This window comes from Salvelinus namaycush, unplaced genomic scaffold (genome assembly GCF_016432855.1).
Source record: "Salvelinus namaycush isolate Seneca unplaced genomic scaffold, SaNama_1.0 Scaffold1476, whole genome shotgun sequence".
NCBI lineage: Eukaryota > Metazoa > Chordata > Actinopteri > Salmoniformes > Salmonidae > Salvelinus > Salvelinus namaycush.
This window is the reverse complement of record NW_024058204.1, coordinates 53,696-63,863: the sequence shown is the minus strand read 5'-3', so window position 1 is coordinate 63,863 and position 10,168 is coordinate 53,696. Positions and strand designations below refer to the sequence as shown.

General features: G+C 46.6%; 1 long non-coding RNA gene across 1 annotated transcript; it reads right to left on the bottom strand.

Moving 5' to 3' along the window:
* Positions 1-8,465: 8,465 nt before the first annotated feature.
* On the bottom strand, positions 8,466-8,999 carry LOC120036774. The gene is made up of 3 exons (XR_005474628.1): positions 8,950-8,999; positions 8,704-8,859; positions 8,466-8,560 (listed from the first exon to the last, which is right to left on the bottom strand). It is a non-coding gene; the product is annotated as an uncharacterized LOC120036774 (long non-coding RNA).
* Positions 9,000-10,168: the final 1,169 nt, after the last annotated feature.

Genomic DNA, 10,168 nt, shown 5'->3' with positions numbered 1-10,168 from the left:
TAAAATATTTTTTATCATGCAATTCTACTACACTTTATATGACTATAGAGATTAGCAGAATCTTTTTCAATATGACTTTAAAGTGGCACTGACCCAGGAATAAAGAAAGTGAATATGCACACTCACCAATGGCAAAAATACTGTTCGCTCAATTAAGTTGAGAATTTTGATAACTAAAAGACAGATTAGTCTTTTCATTGTCTTCTCTTTGAAGCAATAGCCAATTGCTTTCCAAACTATGTTAGCCTGAGATAGTGTTCAGTCTTTCGTGAGATGCACTGTCAGGCTCATGTAAGAAGTCATATTTACACTTGACCACGTCTGTGATCAGTGCAAAAAAATGGACGTCCTTTAGCTCTGTCCGAACCTCCCCCTTCACCTTGAAAAAGAAAGGTTTGGGAAACCCTGCTTTAACAGGCTAAAACTATTTTAAACCGGTCTTATTTTGAGACTAAGCCTCTCCAGCCTATAAGAACGAGGAGGAATGTCATAAAGTAAGTAGAACCAGATCATGAACTACAGTATGTAAATGACAGATACTGAACAAGGTGCATACGGCTGATGGAAGGAGGCATCTGTTCTTAAATTGCTGGAGCACAGAAAGGATGTGTCCAAAACACATCCTACCTTTCCCAATGATGAGTAAAGGCCGTTTGGCCTACCTTTCCCAATGATGAGTAAAGGCCGTTGGCCTACCTTTCCCAATGATGAGTAAAGACCGTTTGGCCTACCTTTCCCAATGATGAGTAAAGGGCGTTTGGCCTACCTTTCCCAATGATGAGTAAAGGCCGTTTGGCCTACCTTTCCCAATGATGAGTAAAGACCGTTTGGCCTACCTTTCCCAATGATGAGTAAAGGCCGTTTGGCCTACCTTTCCCAATGATGAGTAAAGGCCGTTTGGCCTACCTTTCCCAATGATGAGTAAAGGCCGTTTGGCCTACCTTTCCCAATGATGAGTAAAGACCGTTTGGCCTACCTTTCCCAATGATGAGTAAAGGCGTTTGGCCTACCTTTCCAATGATGAGTAAAGGCCGTTTGGCCTACCTTTCCCAATGATGAGTAAAGGCCGTTTGGCCTACCTTTCCCAATGATGAGTAAAGGACCGTTTGGCCTACCTTTCCAATGATAGAGTAAAGGGCCGTTTGGCCTACCTTTCCCAATGATGAGGAAAGACCGTTGGGCCTACCTTTCCCAATGATAAGTAAAGGCCGCTTGGCCTACCTTTCCCAATGATAAGTAAAGCCGCTTGGCCTACCTTTCCCAAAGATGAGTAAAGACCGTTTGGCCTACCTTTCCCAATGATGAGTAAAGGCCGTGTGGCCTACCTTTCCCAATGATGATTAAAGGCCGTTTGGCCTACCTTTCCCAATGATGAGTAAAGGTCGTTTGGCTTACCTTTCCCAATGATGAGTAAAAGCCGTTTGGCCTACCTTTCCCAATGATGAGTAAAGGTCGTTTGGCCTACCTTTCCCAATGATAAGTAAAGGACGTTTGGCTACCTTTCCCAATGATGAGTAAACTTGAGTGTATGCATTATAGATATTGGCTTCATAGAAAGTGTTACAAAGTGTTTCTCTGTTCATCTTATCCATCCAGGTTTGGCCGGGGTAGGCCGTCATTGTAAATAATAATTTGTTCTTAACTGACTTGCCTAGTTAAATGAAGGTTAAATAAAAATATATGAAGTGCTTCACTATAAATACGTTTGACTATGTGGTTTGAAGTACTTTACCATTATCTTGCACAAACAGGTAAGACTACTGTAGACAGAAATCAATGCAGTAATGTTTTATTAAATAAAGGCTCTGATTAAAATAGTAATAAAATCAGGCATTTTGGCTAATTCTTCTTCCCAAAAGCTCCTCTGAAATGGTTTGGAGACGGCTCTGGAGATAGCTCGTAACACCCTGACTATGAGAGGGCGTTTACGGGACTGGGACTCCTGGGGAGCAGGGGCCAGTGTGGTTGTCAGGTCCTCCTTGGGTGGGGAAGTGGATGGAACCTCTGGAACCTCACACTCAGCATCTGTGATAAGAATATTCATAATCAGAAAATGAAGCGTGTGTGTTTGTCTGTCTGTCTGCCTGTCTATCCGTCTGTCTGTCCACCTGTATCTGTAGTCACTGTTTGTAACATGCTGGCCATAGGGTGATACATCAATATGACATTATCGATGCTTATCACTTACTCTGTGAAATACGAGTCTGTAGGCAGCGCATCCTGGTTCAGGGTGGCTCTTCGGTTCCCCTTTTGTCTTGAACAGCTGTTGACAAAACACATCAGGACAACTGAGCCTGTGTAAAATATATGGTATGCATCCCTAAATGCACCCTATTGGCTACGTAAGGCACTACTTTTGACAAGGGCCCATAGTGCTCTGGTCAAAAGTAGTGCACTATATAGGGAATAAGGTGCAATTTGGGACACAGGCATTGACTCTCTCCCATGTGTATTAGGATTGTATTACAGCGGCCTCACTCAACCTCCTAAAGACAATGACAACAGCATTGTTCTAATGCTGAGAGACAATAGGGGTGTAGTGAATCTGTAGGGTACATTTCAGCCCCAGAGCCCCCTACCTTCATCCTGATCTTTGGAATCTTGCCAATTTTGGGTAGGAAGCGCCACTTCCTGTTCTGCGGGCCATGCCGTCAGCCTTTACATCAGCCGGGCTAAGGCCCCTGGCAGGGAATTCCTCAGTAGCATTAAGGTCAGCCACAAACGCCATGAGTGATGTCACTTGCGGCATTGCTGGTGTCTAAATAAGAAGAGCAAGCTGGTGTGACTGACCTGGGTACAATAACTGGGAGAAGAGGACGCAACAATGGAAAGCAGTCACTGCGTTCCAAAAGGCATTCTCTTCCCTTTATAGTGCACAACTTTTGAACAGGGCCCATAGGGTCTGGCTCTGGTCAAAAGTAGTGCACTAAACATGGAAGAAGGTGCCATTTTGGACACAACCAGCAAAGTTCACATCATAAAACGCAATGTATTGAGCATCATGTTACAATGAAGTCCTATGCAGATGAAAAGAGGTACTTTCACTTACCACCCTCCATTGCAGACTTGGACAGATCAGTCAGACTGTCCATCACCATGTCTGTCATCAACTTGATGACCTGATCCAAAACCCTGTCAGCAGTGGGTGGCATAGGCCTACCCAAACACTGCCCCAGGAGTCTGCTAACAGAAGTGTGGGCAAAGCTGTAAACGAGCTCTGACGCATAGTCCTTTGACAGCTTCCTCAGTGCTGGATTTGGCAGCGCTGGTTGAGAGAGGCTTCTGTGGCCAGTCATGGATTGAAGCTGGCGTCTTATGGTTATCTCCTGAATGAGACCATGGACCTTTGCGATCAGGTTGCCAGACGCATCTTGAAGGGCTTCAATTGACAGAAGCCTATCCAGATTTTCTTCTGCTGAAGTCATCTCTGGGTCGTCTGTCTTCAATGTGTCCATTATAGTTTTCACTATGATACCGGTGTCAGATATGCTAATTTCTTGTTGGCTCACAAGCGCTGACTGTGAACCTGTCTTGTCCATTGCGTTAGAGGTATGGCATTCTGTCCTTGTGATCTCATCGGCAGCGCTCATGTCAGGCAACAGGTCAAGGCTCTCCAGTAGAGAGTCTAACATGTTAGTGGCTATCAGACACTCCTCACTTGCATTCTTCCCAACAGATGAACTCTCAGAGTTGGCCAATCTGCACTTGATCACATTTAGGATCAAGCTGAGTGTCTTCTTTGCAGTTTTGCTAAAGCCTTCTTGGCTGAATGCCACTGTTCCGTCTTGTAGAGCCACAAGAGGTTCACAACTTTCACTCAATCCACAACCATGGAGAGGAGAGGCGCTCTTCAAACTGGTGTCGCTCACAACTGACATACTCCTGGTGGGCAGACTGACATCCTCACTGCATGTGTCAATTACATGGTGGTCTGTGGAGGAGCCACTCGAAGACACAAGGGCTTTAAACCTCTTAGTCAAACTGACTTTTGAAAATGGCTTCTCACTTCTCACAGACGGCGGGCGGCTTCTGTCCTTAAGAAGAGCAGTGTCAGGGGACTTCGAGCATCTGAGTGTCTCCACAGGGGTGAAGTCCAGCACATCTTTGGCTGTGGTGACTGACACGGGTGGAAAAGACAAAAAGACGTTCAGTCTATCCTTTACTCTGTGGTACATGATTTGAGCAGCAAAAAATGAGTTGTCAAAGACAACTCTGGGATTGAGCTGGGACTGCAGCTTTTTCTCTCCTAGTGGGAAGGAGTCTGCGTCCTCCACTGTGTACTGGGATACACTTTCAAGGTCTTGCATGACCATATTCACTATATCTTCAGTTGTAGAAACCACATGGTGTGAGAAGGTGATGCTAGGCATGCTCTGTGGCAAAGAACAGTTGGCTTCGCTAGCAGCTCTGAGAATGGCCTCACGCACAATCTGTTTGGCCTTAGCTCGGGAACTCAGCACTGTGAAAGCTCTGGATGGAAATGTTAGAGGTTCTGCTGGCTGCACTACGAGATCGCGTGAGCGTGGCAATCTTGGCTGACGTCACGTCACTCGAAATGGTGAGGTCCTCCAATTTCGAAAGTATCGAGTCCAACTTCTGGTTGAAGTCGAAGGACGCATTTGACGTGTTCTCCCCAACGGAAGCGAAGTGGTCTTCCTTTGAAGTCTCCAACCTCAGCACCGAGATCACCTGTTTGATGACCCCTTTAGTGCAGGTGTCGAGGGTGAGCTGGTGGGCTGAGGCTGAGGACATAGAAGAGGTATTACTGTCTGTCTTCTGTACAGGAGATACCTCCACAGTGGTCTCAGTTACAAGTAGTCCAGTGTCATAGAGCTCAATTTGCACAGGAGTATTTTTTCCCTCAGTGAGAAGGTGAGAGGTGAAAAGCTTCCTCAGTTTGTCCAGGGTTTTGGTATAAATCTTCTGGGAACCTGAACTCACTTCCACCCAGAACATTTTGCGACCTGATTTCGTACGCATGGAGGCCTTATTGACCTCAAATACCTCATGCAGGTCGGAAATAATTCCACCAAATAGATCAGAGGATGCTTCCTCAATATTCTCCGTGGAAACACAGACAGACAGAACTTCCGACAGTTTCCCACAAGTGTCAGTTTTATCCAGCATGCCAGTATATGTCACAGCTGCATCCTGAATGACCTGAGTGATGCATTGCTCAGCTTTGACGATATACTCCTCCACTGGTTGACCATGGAGGATGTCAACTTTATCAGCAGGGAGCACCTTCTGAATACTCACATTCTCCTCTGATGGGCGTGGACTGTTGAAGATAATGCTCTCAGTGACCATGTTAGAGGAGGCGAGAGATGAGTCGAGAAGCAAAGACCTGTATATTATCGAGGTGGACAACTCTGGGTGCTTTATCATAGCAGCCTCCTCCAAAATGGCCGACGGGCCCTGGAGGACGTCAGAGATATCCATGTCCTCAATGGTCTCTGCCAGAGACGATAGTAGGTCTCTGGCTGACAGGTTGGTAGGTCTCTGGCTCTCGAGCTCCGTTTTGATTGCTTGACAGACAGTTGCTGCAGCAACAGCAGCGCTACAACACAACTGCTTCAAGGTGGAGTCAGAAATAGATGATGACAGATCTGTCATGGACATGGTGGAGAGTTGACTCTCAGAGACAAAGGGTCTGAGTTTGACAGACACCTGTCTGACCAAGTCCCCAGCAAGAGCTCTCATGTCTATTGCTCCACTAGCTGAGTTGTAGGAGCAGGCACTCTGTGGCCTTGACGGGCTCCTGCTATCCAAAAATCCTGTTATCCCAAAAACCTCAAGTACAAGATCCACAACATCGGATGACACTTCTGTCATTCTGTTGTTGGACAGAAATTGACTTGGATGAATGGTGCCTGCATTCAGAGTCCAGTCGCAAATAGAGTTGTCGGACTGACTCTGGACTAGTGGAACTAGACAGGTTTCACTTGGACCTTGACCAAAGAGTTCTGCCATTTTGAGCAGAACTGATCTTAAGACCTTTGACTTGGAAATGTTCAGCAGTGGGTCGTTGTTGGACAGTCTGGTGGACGGTCTACTAGCCGATCTCTGAACAACTAGGCTTTGTACTTCTGCCGAAATGGCAGTGAGAAAATAGGTCAAGGGGCTGGTCGCTCGCTCCTTGTTTCCTCCGTTGGCTTTAGCCTTGAAGATGCTATCTATGATGATGACTATAACCTGTCCAGCCAGAGGACCCAATATGGCCTCAAGCTCCCTCTCTAACTCAAGGGGAGACTTGTGGCCATGCGCAATATGCTCTATGGCATGGGAATACATCTTAGCAGACACCATGCTTACCATCTCTTGGGCAAACTGCTGACTTGCTGAGATACTACCAGACAGCGGACCTAGAGTTCCCTGACTGAGACTTCGCATTAGCTCAGCCAATCTGGAGTTGAGAAGGTTCATAACCAACTCTACAATACCCATCATAAACCTGGTGTCCGTTGGTATTTTGACAGGTCTGTATTTCTCCCGTCTACTCCAACTGGACGACAGTACGATGTCACTCTGCGACTGGCCGCTTTGGACCATGTTGAAGACAGAATCCTCAGAGATTCCAAACACAGATCTCAGTGGTGCTGAGTGGGGTCTGTGTCTCATCTCTATCACCACCCTCATGTGAGCAGACATATCGCTCTTCATCCTCACTCAGCAAGGAAGTCATGGACCTGCAGAATGCACAACAGAAATGAATAGTACATGGTAACAAAATACAAAATATGATCCAAGAATTTGGAAGTATCTAAGTAGTATTTCTCACTAAGTGGATCTGGAATGGATATTTGTACTTATAACAAGGGACATGGGAATAATGTTTTTAGAAAGACCTACAAGAAGAGGGGATAGGGGTAAGTACCTATGAGAGGAGGGGAAAGGGGTAGGTACCTGTGAGAGGAGGGGAAAGGGGTAGGTACCTGTGAGAGGAGGGGCTAGGGGTAGGTACCTGTGAAAAGAGGGGCTAGGGGTAGGTACCCGTGAGAAGAGGGGCTAGGGGTAGGTACCTGTGAGAGAGGGATAGGGGTAGGTACCTATGAGAGAAGATGATAGGGGTAAGTACCTATGAGAGGAGGGGATAGGGTTAGGTACCTATGAGAGGAGGGGATAGGGTTAGGTACCTATGAGAGGAGGGGATAGGGTTAGGTACCTATGAGAGGAGGGGATAGGGTTAGGTACCTATGAGAGGAGGGGATAGGGTTAGGTACCTATGAGAGGAGGGGATAGGGGTAAGTACCTATGAGAGGAGGGGATAGGGTTAGGTACCTGTGAGAGGAGGGGATAGGGGTTAGGTACCTATGAGAGGAGGGGATAGGGGTAGGTACCTATGAGAGGAGGGGATAGGGGTAAGTACCTGTGAGAGGAGGGGATAGGGTTAGGTACCTATGAGAGGAGGGGATAGGGGTAGGTACCTGTGAGAGGAGGGGATAGGGGTAGGTGCCTATGAGAGGAGGTGATAGGGGTAAGTACCTGTGAGAGGAGGGGAAAGGGGTGGGAGTTCGTGTGCTGCAAGTGGTTCTAGAACTGGTGCGCCTACTGGGTCCTCCACTAAAGCTGAATCTGACGCTGCGGCCAAGAGAAGTCCCTTCTCTTGCCTCATTACTTCCTGATCCAGAAGAGCTTGACGAATCAGAGAGCTCTATCTGCATGGTGAGGTCAAGGGCGGGAATGACCACAGTGGATGTAGACTCCATCACCCAATTTGTGATATCCATGCACCTGGCACTAAACTCATGTCTGCTCATCTGAAATGTTAAAAGACCATACAGAGTTAGTTTGTTAACGGAGCTGCACTGCTGCACCATGTGTTTACTCAAGCTAGTCAATTAAAGCAGTGGTTCAGGATGTTCCACAATGCTGGAAAGGGGGGCCTGAGTGAAAAAGTTTGGGAACCTCTGAATTAAAGGTCCTGCACGATTTCCACCAATAAGAGTTTGGAATGTTTGGTCCATCTTACCAACATTAACTACTTTAGAAGTGACTATAACTCACCCGGCACGCATATTCTCACTCAGCAGATTCCAATGGCTGAAAAGTAAATAAATAAAGGTACACAATTAAACTACATGACATTACCTCTATTCTCTTAGATTACGTTATGGATGGACCTCTACGGAACTAGGCCACATCCAAACATCCCTGATTGGTCATTTGGTCAGTTGAGTCCCTTGTATTTGCCCGAGACTCATCACCTCCTTCTCAAAACCCATTGGACGAGAAGGTCAAAAGGGAGGGCTTTCTCATCCAATGGGTTTTGAGAAGGAGGCGAGAAGAGAGGACGTGAGGAGTATGCAATTGAGATTGTCCCTATGGGTGCGTCCCAAATGGCCCCTATTCCTTAAATACTGAACTATTGTTGACCAAGGCTCTAATAGGGAACATATCTAGGGGATGCATGGGGAAGCCAAAGAGCAACTTACCCATCCTTCATGTCCTGCACAAAGGTGTGTAGGTCTGGGTAGCTTCTCTTTCCCCTGCTGAGGGTGAGGCTGGTCTGGGAGGCTGCAGCCTTGCGGGTCACGCTAGTGAAGGTCACCACTGCAGCCTGATGGGGACGACAGAAAGCAGACTTAGGCTGGAATTCAATCAAATTCGCCATAGCACTGTTAATGCAATGTCTGTTTACGAACTACTGTCTGCATGCACAAACAGAAATGTACACACACACTGTTATCTGGAAGCATTTACCTTTGCCACTCGTTCAGTCTCCTGGGATTGAGATGTCCCGGCTGTTTGTAGATCATCACTCTCCTGCATCACACTCTCTCCTTCGACCTCCAGTGTCAGAGTTGATGTGGCTGTCTTCAGATCAACCTGCTTCAACTCACTCTCACCTTTGGCCTCCTAGATTAGAAGACCTTTACTAGCTCAAGCTTTGAAAATTAATTTGTCATTTTAATCTTCAATGCGTCATTAAAACACAAAACATCATACCTCCTGTGACTGAGATGGGATGACAACGGCCTCGTCCAACTCACTCTCTCCTTCAACCTCCTGTGACTGAGGTGGGATGACAACAGCATCGTCCAACTCAATCTCTCCTTCAACCTCCTGTGACTGAGGTGGGATGACAACAGCATCGTCCAACTCAATCTCTCCTTCAACCTCCTGTGACTGAGGTGGGATGGCAACAGCATCGTCCAACTCAATCTCTCCTTCAACCTTCTGTGACTGAGGTGGGATGACAACAGCATCGTCCAACTCAATCTCTCCTTCAACCTCCTGTGACTGAGGTGGGATGGCAACAGCATCGTCCAACTCAATCTCTCCTTCAACCTCCTGTGACTGATGAGGTGGGATGGCAACAGCATCGTCCAACTCAATCTCTCCTTCAACCTCCTGTGACTGAGGTGGGATGGCAACGGCATCGTCCAACTCAATCTCTCCTTCAACCTCCTGTGACTGATGAGGTGGGATGGCAACAGCATCGTCCAACTCAATCTCTCCTTCAACCTTCTGTGACTGAGGTGGGATGACAACAGCATCGTCCAACTCACTCTCTCCTTCAACCTCCTGTGACTGAGGTGGGATGGCAACGGCATCGTCCAACTCAATCTCTCCTTCAACCTTCTGTGACTGAGGTGGGATGGCAACAGCATCGTCCAACTCAATCTCTCCTTCAACCTCCTGTGACTGAGGTGGGATGGCAACAGCATCGTCCAACTCAATCTCTCCTTCAACCTTCTGTGACTGAGACGTGCCATCTGTCTTCAGATCAGCCTCCTGCATCTCAATCTCTCCTTCAGCCTCTAGTGACAGAGTTTGGATATCTGTCTCTAGAACAGCCTCTTCCAACGTGGTCTGTCTCTCAACCTCTCTGTGATCTTTATCAGATCTAGATACAGAAAAAGGAATCTCTCTAAGGTCACTATAATGTGCTATAATGTGAGTGTGAGGATGTGTTCCAATTATAGAATTAGAATCATAGAAGTAGAATGAATCATTCTAGAATTAGAATAGAATCACTCGAATTATATGGTTCCAATACTCTGAGATGACTCGGCCTATCCAGAGGTATATACAGTATTTAGAGAATTTGGCAAACTTTTAGAAAGGACTCCATGTTAGCGCCTTTGAGCCTTTCATTTACCCAATAAGTCAATTATAAAATAGATGTTCAGTTACATATTATTGTTTAAAATGTCAATATTGC